Here is a 13,636-nt window from a genome sequence, read left to right on the forward strand (position 1 = left end):
CTCCTCTAGCCCGGACATTTCAGTCAATATGCACTGAAATTAAGCAGCCATCCCATCCCAGTGGGAATGGGGGACTAGGGAGCACAGCCGCTATTTGCATCCTCCTGCCCATGGATGGAGTTACACCGAAGAAGGCCCTACTCATCCTTCAAGTTCTGCCATCCTTCTGAAAACACTAGTCTTGGTGCCTAGGCCCTAATTCTTCTGGAAGAGCAGGTTATATTGCTGACCACAGTATTAATTAGGTGTCCCGTGCACCACCAGAACAGGAAAGCTTTTCAGCTCTTTCCCTACCACTAGCCAGTGAAGGCAGCCAGAACTAAGGATGTAAAACAACCAGTTCAGTTTCAGTCCTGAAGTTAATTTAATGTTATATCTGGCTCTACCTATACCAAAATAAAATATTTTTAATACAATAAAAGCAATAAATACAATAGAAACTGTATAAAGGATAACAAACACCTAAAATAATTCTAGAAAATCATTTTATGGAAGTTACTGCTACTCACTTTAATAAGTCAGTGATTTAATAAACAACAAACCCAAAATTTCCTCCATATAATTTCTTACATCCCCATTTCAAACGTCTTAATAAGATTAATCAGCTAATCAATACTCATCATACTCCTACTAGGTACAAAGGTCTTGCATCCACAGGAGAAATGAGTGGGAGCAACTGGGATCCTGGCAGATAACGGCACTTGGGCATGTTCAGGGTCCAAGCCAAAGCAGGGCCTCCAGCGCCACGCTCACACTGCTTGGCCTTTGATCACTATGGAACAGGTTAACTCAGACAGGATCCTTGGTATTTATTCCTCTACTAAATCCATTATTATTGACCAATTCCATCTTGGATTTCAATGGATTGCTAATTTAATTACTTCTGTCATTTTGATGACTTTTGTTAGTTGTCCAGACTATAAACTATTGGACCAGAGCTGAAAAATGAATTTTTAATCATCATGGTCCTCTAAGAACACAAAAAGAAGAAGGAAGTCTACATCACATATGTGTTTCATAAACGTAATTTCTTTTTTTTTCCTAGTTGTAAGAATCTATAGTTCTAAATCCACTTAACTTTATATTATTTTCCCCTAGCAAAGTAGGAATAGAAATAGAGAAATCCCCAGACAAAAAAAAGACTAGAATGTGTAAAGTTTTAGGCTGTAAAGTAAGTTCCAAGCCTAAACAATAGGTTAAAAAAAAAATAAGCTAACTTGCAATAAACGATAAAACTGTTTTCTACAGAATCTGAATGAATGAACTGTATAAATTATTTGTGTGAAAACAGCGGCATTTCCAAATGTACGGCTTAGAGCCCTGTTAAAAAAAATCTAAAAATTAAACAAAAGAAGCCATTTTTTAAAAGAGATAGGGCTCAGTGGGATTTATTAATGCACATCTTTCAGAGATATTCTTACTTGTACAATGCAAGCAGTAGGTTAGCACGGACTTCCAAATTATATTTAATTGGACAATTATTCAAAGTGAAAAACCCAACACAGTAAACTAAGGAGGTCTTTAATAAACACCTTGTCTCTTCAAGAAAAACAGGGAAGTCATTTACTGACCCAAGAGGCATAATTTTGTCTTCGGTAAATTTATTTTAAAGTAATTGCCAACTCCGGGAGTAAGAATTTTTTAAAGAGGAACATGGCACTCTCGGGCAGAATAATAAATTGTTCTGTGCCCTGGATGATGGCCTAATCACATTAGAAAGATGTACATGTAGTTGTCTGAGGCAAATAGGGGATGTACATCACCTGGTCTATGAACCCACTAAGACTCATTTAATGACATATAGCTTTCTTCTCTCTCCAGATCAGGACTGAATTAGAGGGAAAAGACAAATGATAATTTACAGGCAGCCTCTGCGACTCGGCCCTCCTTTCCTTGCTCTCCAAGGTGGCTTTCTGTGGAAGCGCCTCCGTGGCCTCCTGAAGTTTTTCACTCATGTGCCCTCTACCAGACAGTACCTCAAGACAAGAAGAGACGAGTTGCTTGTTGTTACTATCACCTTGGAAAGGTCACAGCCTCCTCACGAAGCCCAAAACATCAGGACACCCACTACAGTTAACAGCGAGCTGGCATCGCAACTCAGCGAGCTCTACCAGAAGCTCTTTTCTGTGATCGCTCTGAGGGCATGGCTTTCAGGCACAACCAGCTCCAGGCCAAGGCTCTAAGACATCATCATATAAACACGAAGGGGTGACCTTACTTCTGTGAGCAATTTGACTTCAGGACTGAAACAGGATTAGCAGAGAGCCCCAGTGAACTAGCACCAGGAATAATCCCCAAAATCCACAACTCAGTATGGTACTTTCTTACACACATTATTTCACCAGGAAATCTCCAACTCTGAAGTCTTTTCTCCTTGCCAAGGTCACCCTGGGCTTCGGGACTGCAATGCTAAATAAGACTGCCTCAGTGAATTCCCTCTCGTATTTTTGACTAAAATGCTGGGACTCCTGCAGTGGAGATTACGATAAAAGATTTATTTGGGGGTTAGTGGAAGATGGTGTCTTTAGTGAAGCTAATAAGTTGTTTTCATTTGAGATGCTTTCATTACAAACACTGATAAATCTTAAGGCTAGGAGAGTATGTAAAAGTAATGAGGAGTTGAAGGGCTCCTCAGCTCTTTGGTGATTATCTCTCTTTTAGTGCATTACCATGGGACATCTGGCTTCCAAATTTGTACCTCTCCTCGGCAGATCTGAGGACCAGCCTACCAATTATACATTCACATAGGTTGTAATAAATCAACAGCAGCCAAACTCTGACAAGGTGATGGCTGTTGACAGATAAAAACGATACACATTGTCGTGCTGTTCTCCAAAAACAAACACATGGTTTTATCAGATTTTTTTCTTTTAATCAAAAAATTGCCTCTTTCAACATAGACTCACCTAATTTCACAGAGGACTTGCACTACACAAGGTTCTCTGATCTAAACCTGAGCTGCATATAAAACCAGGCTCTAAAACAGGCCCTGAATTCACCTTCCACTGAAGTCAAAAACCCTGCTTCTCTGATCCTGGGTCAGCCCAGGCTCAAAGATCATTAACCTTTTACCACAAGAAGCCCATTTTACGTGGTACAGAGGAGCAAGCCAAAAAGACAAGGAGAGAAGCCTTGGATTTATTCACGGCTCCGGCAGAGGCTGGATAATACAGCTTCCTCAGTGAAGGCCAGATACAGCCAGAACCCGCCCAGCACGTAGCCTTGCACACGCTGAGACTGCCCAGGCGCCGGGTCTGGAGAAGCCAGGCTGGGCGCGCTCGCTCCTCTCGCCTCACTCCAGGCCCCTCTAAGAGAGGTCTCTAACTTAAGGTAATTTTTCCAAACAACAAAGGTAATTCCTCTCAAACGCAGTACTTTCATAGCCAAACGAGGTTCTGCTTGTGAAGCGCTTGGCTCTGCAGCAACAGGGGACTTAAGTATCTGACTTACACAAATACCTCAAATTAGGTGGGATAAATTCCCCTGTCACTGCTTGTAAGACTAATCATCCCCCTTGCAAATCTGGAACAAAGCTGCTATACTGTTCCAACCTGAAAATGCCATCAGCAGCGTGATTTAAGTGACACGCTAGGTCCTTCTGAGCAGCTGTAAGCTGCACGAGCCATCATCGACTTGATGACCCCAGAGGTGTGTGGGAAACAAGGGACCGCTCTCGTTCTGCTGGGAGCTCCGTTAGCCCCGGCTCAGCTGGGGAGACAGGCTTTCATCCCACAGCTTCTCAGCATATGGTCATTTACCTACTCTCTTACCAGGACTATATTCACATCAAATTATATGAAATTCTTTTCATTTCCAGAAAAGTCAAGCACTAAGACATCATCCAGTTCTTCCAGCTCCTTTGTTAATGTAGCATGATCTAGATCATCAAAATATTTTAATTCTGTAGGAATTTCTTGCACATCATGGAGTGCACATGCATGATGTGCAGATGTCTCTTCAGAGCTTTGAATCACCTATAGCCTTTTCTAATAAACTGATGAGACAGAGAGCTAGCATGTAACCCTCCAGATCCTTTCTAATCTCTGGCAAAGCTGTCTTCTAAAAAGAGTTCGTATTTTGAATTCTCTCCTACCGGTTTCCTCTCTTTCTTTTACCTTTCTACCTTTCTTTTCTATTTCAGTCGGGCTAGGAGGATCCTGCCTTGATCCCAGAACTGACGAGTCCCACAGAAACAAAACAGCGCTACGCAGACCTACAGCTCAGCATCCATTCCTTTTTGCTAAGGGAATATGACTCCCTTGACATACGCATTTCCCATTCTCATCCGCAATGCTGAAGTCGTCATTAATTGGGGAGAATCCAGACAGAAAATTAGTCTGTATTATGATAAATGCCATTCACCTTTCCTTGACCAATTTACAGAATCAGTCACTGAATCTGCAGTGCATGTCCTCTGCCACACTTTTCAAGTCTTCTCTCATTTATAGTTCAGTACTATAGAAATTACAGCTGGTTTATGTTCTGTAGCTATTACGTGAATTGGTATGTCCATCTTCTTAATATTCAATCTTACTTTTTAAATGCTATGCGGCCTAATTCAGGTAGGTACGTGTTTTGCTTAAAAAAAGCCTCTTACAAGTCTGACATCTTAAATAGTCACGCAGCTAGTATGAGTCCAAGAACTAACTTATTGCAGTTTTTTAGCTATGAACACACATGCAATAGTATGAATAATGTTAGAATGAGAATTTGAGGTTTTCAGAAAAAAAGTTTAAGGAAATTATTCACCCAGCTCACATTGTAATTCAATGAGAATTAGATATCTAACTCCTTTGGGAAACAACAAATTTTAAAATACGTAAACTGAAAAACAGATTGCAGCTGAATTCAGCAGGATGGCCTACAAGAGGTCCCTGTGGGAAACTGTACTATCAGCAAGAACTTTGGGCATCTACATTGACTTCAGTACAGATTTTAGTACTCCTGATATGGAAACCAGAGCAGAATACGGGACAAAGCTGAATGGCTCATTTAACTCCTGTTGGCAAGCTGGGGAACCTCACAAGGGAGATACTGGCTTGAAAATTCTTAAATTCACATTAAAATTCAGGACCATTATGCAGTCCATAAAAAGAGTCACTAGAAAATAAGAGATACTGAATATTGTGGATTACTTCAACTAAGCTGTTTACAGCACTAGAGAGGCAAATACAGAAATGAATGATTTCTCCTGTGACACTGAATCTAGATACTAGCAGCAAAGTCACGTAACCCCTATCATAACCCTCAAGACTTTTTCATTATTTGCACCAACATCTTCTGGAGCAGACAACCTCTGGAGAAGACTTTCCAGAAATTTACTCCTCTAATGGCCAAGCAGTCTCCACTGCTAGTACTAGTTATTTTGCTGCTTCCTTTATTTTACTCACCAATATCTTTAGAGGAGTTATTTTGTTAAGCAAGCCAGATTCCACTATTCCTTCTGCTAATAAAGCTTTTCCATCCCCCTATTCATGATTGGCCTCCTCTCGCATTTCTACAGTCAATTTTAAACATAAATGTCTAGAACTGTACACTGGGACTTTAAATGATACTAACACTTTCTTTTTGTTACCATAAATACTTCATCTGATACATCATAAGATCACATTTGCCTTTTACATGGCCATTTCACAAAGGTGCATCCTGTGAAATACTTAACATATTTCTCTTTTCCTCTGGCATTGCCAATTAACGGGTCTACAGAAGAATTCCTGACATTAGACTCTAAGTACGTGACCTTGTACTTCATATGAATTTAACTGTATTTCTACTTCTCCAGTCCTGAAGACGGCCCAGGTCACCCTGCATATCCCAGTCTCACTGGGTGTGGATGATGCTTCCCAGATGGGTGGTCTCAGCAGATTTCATTCCAATTTCCACACATACACTGTTTGTCTCTGGCAAATGCACCATCTCCCAATCTCCAAGTCTTCAAGACCTGGAGTGAAATGGAAGAAAGACTTGATACATTCTCCAGGACAACATCTGGTAGGGAGGCTCAAGAGCTGCTCCTGCTATAAAAGGTAAATGTCAAGAACCGAAGAAATGTAGAGGAGAATTTTATAGGCAACTTAGGGGTAATCCAGAGGCTCTGCCACAGAATAGTTCAAGTACTACAGCCATCTCTGTGTAATGCTAGGCACATCTCTAGCCCCTAGAGGATACGCTTGCTGGGAGCTTGCTGGGTATCCACAGCGGGCAGAGAAGAGCATCAGGCAAACACACGAGCATGGCTTCAGGGGCCCGGGCCACGCTGCAGCCGTCCCCGGCTGGGCGCCTGGGCACAGCGCTGTGCAGCAGCCAACGCAGTTCAGAATTGGGCCCCTGCTGAGAGGGTTGCAGAGCTGTGAGCAAGAAAACACTCTCCTTCTATATCATTCCAGGTAAGGAAAGAGGATGTGGACAAGCCTGCCAAACCACAGACTCCAAGCTATCCACTTGATTAAAAGAGGTGAGTGAACTAATAAGTGGCTAATTTTAGGGGGAGGAAGGTCAGAGAATAACTTTTTTTTAAAAACGGCAGAAAACCATACAGACAAGGGTAAGTATATGGGATATGACAGGAGATAAACAAGTTCATGGCATCAATTATGACAAAAAGTCAATATTATCTATTCTTTACCAGGTCTGGTAAAGAAAAGGAGGAGAAAAAGGCTAGAATTTAAAGGATTACAGACAGATGGAAGAATGGGGAAAAAATGTTGTGAAAAGGCTAAAATTTGAAATCAAAAGCGCAACCATGACTATGGATTTGGATCTTCAAGTGATGAAGTGTCCAGAAAGATTTACAAGGCCGAAGACTATCTTACGGCTTCAGAGTGGGGGTGAATTGCATGACCTGGCATATAGCAATTCAGGAGAAGTCTAAAGAAAACAAACAAAGAAACGGAACAGTCTTTGTAAAACACAACATTGGGAAAAGATAGGTGAGTTTATGATTGGGCTACTAGATTTGGCTCTTGCAAGAACCAAAGAACTCTTCCTCCACCATAAATCCCTCAAGCAATCTCTGGCAATATTCACTCTTCTTGTATCTTCATCGTATCTATTTTTAATTTGCAAAATAGAAGTAATATTTTCCACTCCCCTTCTCTGAAAGGCATTAGCTTCTAAGAGCAAGACTCTGTCCCTAATTAGGTGTGTGTACAACTTGCAAAACAACAGGATGGTCTCAAAAGTCAGCAATAAAGTAATGTACCAAATCAAAGAGATATTGTGATAAGAAATAACTCCTCAGGGACAAAAGCTATTTAGCTGGCATGCTGTATGACTGAGTCGGTGGCATAATGATGGTGGCAGACAGCAAGTTATGAGACATTCTGCGTGGAGAATAACCTGCTAACTAAACTAAAAGTCATGTACAAGAGGGGAAAGGCAATGAGATGAGTCACAACTTGTCTTTCCAGCTACGTTGTCAAAGGTTATGTGACGCACACTATGAAGGACAGCAGGAATTCCCCCAATATACAGCCAAGTGGAACAACTGTGGCTCATGCTGCTAGCTCAGAGGTCTACTCTGGAGATGTCACTCTAGCTGCTGATGGCCATAGATAATAACAAGTTAGGGTACTGACTAACCAGGAAATGATACCACCTGCTACCCAACACAAATTGCCAACCCCTCTGGGTATAATTAATCTTGTCAACATGTCACATGGCTATTATATTCACTCTTATGCAGAAATACAGATCAGGAACAGCTTCTCCTGAAAGAGGCGGCTTTGCGGCATTTCTGCATGTTCTTGAGATGGAAAAGAAGCAAGGAAAAGAATGCTACAACAGAGACAACAAAATGAGTCTCTCTGTTAGCAGCGTTAGCAACTGCATTACCGAGCAGAGAGGAAAAACACAATGAAGTGGGGGACACCCTTCAGCAGGTTCCTTTCCCAGCTCCTCCACAGCATGGGACTCTTTCTATTTCCAAAGGATCAGAGGTTCCCAAACTGCAATCCCATGTCTGCATCATTATTTGATGCTCTATTGTTGCATCAAAAGTCAGGAGACTTTTGCTCAGCCTGCAGCTGAAGTGACTTTTGCAGCAGTTTTAGACACCGGTTTGTGGAACAAGCAGCTGTAAGAGAAAGAGCTGAAGCGTGACAGGTCAGCGTTATTGCTGGACCAGCTTGGGTGCCTCTGAACTACCCCACGTCATCTCCACCCTAATGCCACACTTCTTGAGCAGCACTGGATACTATGCTGTCAGCAATTCAGTCATCGCAATTCTACTCTAAGTGCTTTACAATAGGCTGACCCCTAAGACACGCTGAAAGACTCCAGTGATGAGAAAACTAAGCAAGGAATTTCACTTGCTCATGTTTAACTGGCTGTAGCTGAGCAAACTGGCCGGTAGGTTACAACATATTTCTGGGTGTTTGAGAAATGATCAACTTCTCCCCATGACCTGAACACGTCCTGCTTAAGGCCAACAACTACCTGCAGTGGTGAGAGGAACCTGACTTCTTCAAGTGCTCCTGAGCAGAGACATAATTAGAACCATGAGGCCATTTACCCTATAGTTCTGGATAAGCAACAAGGCTGTGATTTTATGCAAGTTCACATATTGAAGGAAAAAGAAAAAAAAAAGAAAAGAAAAAAGGATAATTCATCTCAATAACATTATTTCTGTGCAGAAAAGCATATAAGACCTAGAAATCCTCTCTCAACTAGAAGGTGACTATTTACTGACTGATATGAACAATACAGTACACCAGCACCTGCCAAGGGTCTATTTTGACAATTGCATACAATTATAAAGGTAAATTATTTGCCTGTGTAAAATAATAATTAGGAAAAAGAAAGGTCATTCATCCAGATATAAACCTGGCTCTGAGACACCATTGGCATACAGAGCAAGCAGGCATATTCATTGCTTTATAAACAGCTGGCCAGGATAACATTACATAGTTTGCAATCTGTATTTGTTCTAACTACGTGAATCATAGCTTTGCATAATTTTATCACATTCCTCCCAGGCAAAAGCAAATATTAAAAGAAATATTAGAAGCCAGCCAGTCAAATATCCTGGAAGAAGAAAAAACCCTGCAACTATCTCTATTGTAATGACTGCTGAACATTATTTTATCTGCATGATTTGGTAGCTTGCATGTATATTTTCTGCAGCATAAAGCATGCAAGTTTATGTACGTTAAAATAATTTCCAAATAATTTCTAAGGTGTAATTAGTTGATTTTGATTGGTCTGACATTGTTACATTGTACTAAAGCACTAATACAACTGCTTGGACTTTCTCTATAACACATGATTGATTAGTTATAGATAAGAAAGAAAATATTACTTCGAGAGACCTGACCCTCAATGAATCATCTGAGATGAAGAGAATTTAAATGCTGCATTACTTGCACTCAGAATCAGAAAACGTTACAGGAAAAAAAAATACCGCTTACTGAAAATTTCTGCAATGATTAAGAACATTTTCCAGTAATATTCTTCCTCTCTATTTCCCCTGCTGGAAACATTCCTCATCCCTAAACTCTGCTTTAAGAGCAACCGTGCCACAAAAACTATACAGACGTCACCAGACCAGTAGAGAATTATCGCTGGTATTTTTACATTTCTCCTACAACACATTATACCTCTTTCCAGGAACATCAGGCCGTGCTGCTCTTGGAAAGGATCCTTCCTATCTCTTCCAGCCCGGCAGTGAGTGTTTAGCATGGACAGTGCCATTGCTCCCGAGCCTCGGGATACAGCCTTGATTAAGGACCTCCTGATGAGAAGGTGCCTAAGACCAGTGTCCTTCCTCTGCATGCCCATAGTCGGCCTTCCTGCGGGAACTGCTCCCCTGCCAGCAGCCCTTCTCGCAGAGCCCCTCGGCAGCAGATCCACACCTGGCCGCTCTGCGTTGCCTGCTGCTGCCGTGTCCCCAGGGGACAGCTGGGGCACTCCAGCCTCACGGGAGGCTCCGGCCCGCGGGAGGCTCCTCTCCCAGGAGGCCGGGCTGCCCGCCAGGAACTCCGGCTGCTGCTTCGGACCCGCCTGTTAGCCTCACACCCCGGCTGGCCTCGCCAAGGGCAGCGTGGGGAACGCAATGAGCGAGCAGCTGTACCGAGCTCCACAGGCTTCTCACACACCACAAGCTTCCCCACGTGTCAAAAAATCCCAAACTCCCACTCTGAGCCCCTAGCTAAAGGCTCTGCTGTATCTACATAACAGAAACTGGACTTAGAGATAGGAGCCAGAAGTTTAAACCTGTTTCTTCACACCCACTCTCTGTTTTAAAAATGCAAGAATTTAAGTCTCCAGAAAAAGTATTCATCCTAGGAAACTGCTGTTGAACTCTCCCCAATCTAATCCTTATTATATTTCCTTATAAAATGTTAAAAAGAAGGGAAAAATGACTACGTAGAGCTAGCCATTTGATATAAGTAGTTTGCTACTAAAAAGATTTTTTTCCTTGAACTATTTGTCTTAGAGCCTACCAGGGTAGCTGCTGCACTGGAGGGGCCCACACTGCCTGCCACTTATTGTGATTGAAAGGACAGGATGTTTTCAAACAACTCGACTTGTGTGAAGTGTCATCAGATTTGACTGCTCAATCCTGATTAAAAAAAAAAAACAAAAAAAAACACAACAACAAAGACACTTCCATCCAGAGGGAAACTGCAATGACGACATTGTCCAAGAGTAATTTGATAGAGACAACGGATAATCACAGCGGCCACGAATGACTAGGTGAGTGACAGGGTGCATCGCGGAGTCCTCACCACATTGAACACACAGTGGGCGATGCCCCCATTCAGGCAAGCGTGAACGCCAAGGAGGGATGCTAGACAGTATCTAGTAATGAGCAAGGTTTGTCAGGAGAAGCTCTACCCTGCAAATTGTCTCCTCTTTCCCATCAATGCCACAACAATTCAAGATACAGCACTGTTAGATGTGCCCAAATCAAAAAGGAAATGCAACTCTACAAAGCAGATTTTAAAACGGTCCTTGTCCTTCAAGATCCTCCTAAATTCCAGTAGAAAAAAAGACAAGCTCAAAAGAAAAGGCATGAAGTCATGGATGCTGTTGCTCCCAACACTTGGCAAAACAGAAAAAAAGAGTATATGCATCACAGAATAACTCAGAGTTGGCAGTAGGCTGAACTAAAATATGAGATAACCTATTTTTCTGTTTACACTTTAAAGCTATTGCCACTTTTACTAATTAGTACCTAAGTACTTCTCACTATACAAAGTCACTTAAAAAGTAATGAGAGTTCTAGTAACACATGAAAACAGTGTTCTGTCTGTGTGTGATAAGAAGGTATTTCAATTTGCTCATTTACACAAGTTCGTGTGTTTGGGACCTACCCAGGGTATGTCTGAGGTCTTGGTAACTCCCCACGTCACGACGAGCGTGGCTCGGGCCGCCTGTGTCCCGCTCGGCTACCTCTCCGCGCGGTCCCGGGCTGTGACAGACTGCCAGGCAACAGAGAACATTCTTGCAGCCCAAGGGCCACTGTGCTGGACGCGCTGCCGTCGGGTGCCCTGCGGGTCTGAAGTGTTTAATGATACTGTATGCCATTCACTGGTATTCTCTAAGTGCATCTTTAGAAAAGCAAGCTAAACTAAGAACTAGTGAAAAGAGAGGTTTGCTTTGGCAGATATCTAACATGCATGACACATTTTTAAAGCTTCCCAGGACTCCTCTGGCCTACAGCACAGTCTAGATCTTTTAAATGATCTAGCCTCACCTCTTGCAAATCCAGATCAGCAACAGTGGAAACACATTTGGGCTCCTGCTCTTTGCTCTTACCTGTAACCCTGTGCATGAGGACAAGAGAGCTTCACTAAATATTTTTATCAAATCGTTTGCTTTCCCAAGCCTTCATTTTAGATAATACATGGTGTAACTACTCTGTTAACCAGGATTTTATTTGATTAAATATCTATTAATTTCTATCAGTACATCCTAATAGTAACAGTAAACTTCCTTGCTTCCAATTATTATTTTGCATATGCTTCTCTGTTGTGTGAATCTCTGTGTGTATGAGAGAGAAACAGAGAAAACGATAGAGAGAGAGAGAGAAACAGAGACAAACAGAGAGAGAAGGAAAAGCAGGCTGGAAAGTGGGGGTCACTGAAGAGAACTGGAAATGGAGCTGTGGAATTACAGGCACAGCTCACAGTGACACCTAGAGTCAAGCCCGCCTAATACTTTACCAGTCTAAGTCCTTGTTCTCTCTTTTCCTTGCTCTCTGTCTCCAAGAACTTTGTTTATAGCTAACTGATATTTCTGTGTTCAAGCTCAACATCAGGCAATAAAATAAAATAAAATAAAATAAAATAAAATAAAATAAAATAAAATAAAATAAAATAAAATAAAATAAAATAAAATAAAATAAAATAAAATAANATAAAATAAAATAAAATAAAATAAAATAAAATAAAATAAAATAAAATAAAATAAAATAAAATAAAATAAAATAAAATAAAATAAAATAAAATAAAGTCTACCTGAGCTCAGAGCATCATGCAGCCAGCATCACATGCTGCTGCAGCGCTTCAGCAGACAGCCCCGAACACACCTCTAAATTCCCATCTTTGTCCTTCTTACTGCTGCTGCTGCTCCCTAGCAGAGATGCACATCAAAGTGGGGTACATGGATAATCTTGATTCTGATACTACCTGTCTTTTAAGTTCAAGTTGCAAAGTAATCCTTCCTTAAATGTTTATTCCTAAATACATGCAATGCCGAATCTTCTCATGGTAAAGAGAAGCACAGAGATATAGCTATGGGGAATAATTTTCTCTGTCACTGAGGAAAAAAATGGAGGTAGCAACATTCAAATCATTTTTCAGAGAAAGAATACAACCAAATACAAACATAACTGAAAATAAGTTGTTTGAGCAACTCTTCTGACCTCTATGACATTATTCAGGCCATGGTGTCTAAGAAAGGCAGAACCTTCCTGTGCCCTTGACATTGGCAGTGTCTGATTAGGTGAAAGAAAACCATCTAATTAAAATATTCAGAGGATTATAATCAGCAATTTGTGATTTATTATCAAACTTTGAAAGTTAACTTTGTTTTACCTTGACTTTTATGTATTAAAATTCAGGACCATCTGCACAGATTTTATCCATGCATATTTCAAACTCTGGAAGAGCTCAAGTTTGAATTAGTGCTGATGTGTGGGCATTGCTCATCATTAACACACGGTATGTGTGCCCAGAAGAAAGGTCAAGGGATCCTGAAACATAAAAAACCTTCCACACCGACACCTGCTCCAGAATAATGATACTGCCCCAAGCCAAGTGCAGACACCTGCTTGGGAAACATGGCTAAGAGAAAGAGGGGAGCTTCTCCACAGCACGCGCATACTGATCCATGCTTGGTTAGACTTTTGGTATCTATACACAGCCACACTTGACAAGCACCAAATGTTTGCGGCAATATTAGAAAAAGAAAAAAAATAAAATAAAATACAGTATCTCTTACTGCACAAAACTTAAAACTTTGCATGAACCGCATGAATGATTCTTGCCACAATTTGAACCTCACAATAAAGAAGAAAGGACAATAAATCTGAGTAGAAAGTAGGAATTTTTCAGATAAATATATCTGCCCTATGTCTATGAATTATATGTAAAGGAGCAAAACTTTTGAATTGAATAAAATCTTAGAAAAA

Source organism: Nothoprocta perdicaria, unplaced genomic scaffold (genome assembly GCF_003342845.1).
Source record: "Nothoprocta perdicaria isolate Ctin4 unplaced genomic scaffold, notPer1 scaffold_15, whole genome shotgun sequence".
Taxonomy (NCBI): Eukaryota; Metazoa; Chordata; class Aves; order Tinamiformes; family Tinamidae; genus Nothoprocta; species Nothoprocta perdicaria.